Source organism: Sciurus carolinensis, unplaced genomic scaffold (assembly GCF_902686445.1).
Source record: "Sciurus carolinensis unplaced genomic scaffold, mSciCar1.2, whole genome shotgun sequence".
NCBI lineage: Eukaryota > Metazoa > Chordata > Mammalia > Rodentia > Sciuridae > Sciurus > Sciurus carolinensis.
In genome coordinates, this window is record NW_025920220.1 from 441701 (window position 1) to 443654 (window position 1954).

Below are 1954 nucleotides of genomic sequence, written 5' to 3' on the forward strand. Positions count from 1 at the left end.
CTGAAAACATTTGTTTTTAATTCTGTAAGTTGGTGGGTTTCTTTCCTAATTCTAAGTTTTACTATATTGAGAAAAGGAGACTTTCCTGGGTAGTGTTTCTACCATCTCTTGTGTCTGGTAACATGTTTGTGGAAGCCTCTTGTTTTGTTCATTTGATTTATGTTTATAAGAATTAGAATTTGACTGAGATTCTCACCAGCATCTTTGACCTAGTCAAACTGAAAAGTATTGCAACTTACCTGTGTCTCTTGTTGTTTTGGTTTTCTGGTTTTTACGGATGAGGCCTGAAAGAAGTAATTTTAAAGTGGATTTTTTTCAAGGTAACAATTTACTAAAAATATCAGAATCCTCAAGTGAGCTTAGGAAAGTAACAAAATTGAAGATAAATCAGTTTCTTAACTAAACTATATGCCCTTAAGTAGATGAATGGATAAAATAAAAACTGTGATGCATATACAAATTGGAATATTATTCAGTCATAAAGGAGAATAAAATTATGGCATTTGCAGTTAAATAGATGGAGTTGGGGAGATTATCTTGCTAAGGAAAGTAAGCCAATCACAAAAAACCAAAGACTGAATATTTTCTCTGATAATTTGATGGTGATACATAATGGGGGAAGGTTGGATTGTGTAGAGGAAAATGAGGAGAGGTGAGGGAGTGTGGGGAAAGAAAGATGGTGGAATGAAAAAAACAAAATTACCCTAGGTACATGTATGATTACATGAATGGTGTGACTCTACTTCTGGTACAACCAGAGAAATAAAAAGTGTAGTCTGTCTGTATACAATGAATCAAAATACATTCTGTTGTCATGTATAAGTAAATAGAACAAAGAATTAAAAATTTAAAAGAAGAAAATAAGAATTCAGATGTGAAATTATAAGTATTCTTATGACTATATAAAAAATACCTAGGGACAATTCTTAAAATATGTGAAATCTTGAATATTGAGGAATAGAATCCATGGCTTATTTATAGAAGATCTAGCATCATCCCTAAGTCCTTTCCTTGTTTGTGAGGACTTTAAGTTTGGAGAAAGGGGGCAGAAATTGCATTTTATTTCTGTGTTAATGAAATTGGACCTATGTGTTTTACAAGTGAGTTATATCTTCATCAATTTTTATTTTATTTTGGGACAGGGTATTGCTAAGTTACTGAGGCTGGATTTAAAGCTGTGATCCTCTGGACTCAGCCTCCCAAGTAGTTGTGATTACATGTGTATGCCACTACCCCTGGTGGGGATTGCATTCTTTTTCTTCTTTAACCAGGGATTAAACCCGGTGGTGCTTAACACCCAGTCATTCTTATTCTTTTTATTGTGAGGTATGACCTTGTTAGGTTGCTAAGGCTAGCATTAAACTTGCATTTCTTCTGCCTCTGCCTCATGAACTGTGGAAATTACAGGCATGTGGTACCCAGCAAAGATTGCATTCTTGACTTTTATATTTTTACAGGTTGGCTCGGGATAAAATCTGGAATTGCAAATTTGTATTCCTATTTCCAATTTTGAGGAAGAACACGGAGATAACAAAGAAAGGATGTGACTCTCCATATCTTAGGAAGTGGAACATGAAGTACTGATTCACCTGCCAGTACTGATTCAGTATTTAAAGGTTTCTCAGATATTACAGATGTAATTGTTTAAGAGAGAAATTGTATTAAGGACTCTGAGGAAGGGGGAGCTAGGTATTTCAAAGTGTCAGAAAGTGGACACTTGAAAAAATCAATGCTGATCTGCATTGGTACAAAGAATAGAGTTCATGATGTATAATTGTGGGATCACACAAAATATATTAGAACATAAGAAATGTAGTGGATACATTTGCAAAAGATGATTATGGGTAGGACTTGGTTGAAAGTCATCACTATCACACCCCATCCACACACCAACATCACTTCTCTTTCACCTCCCCTCCCTTCTACTACTTAGTCCCACCACAACTCTTCTCAT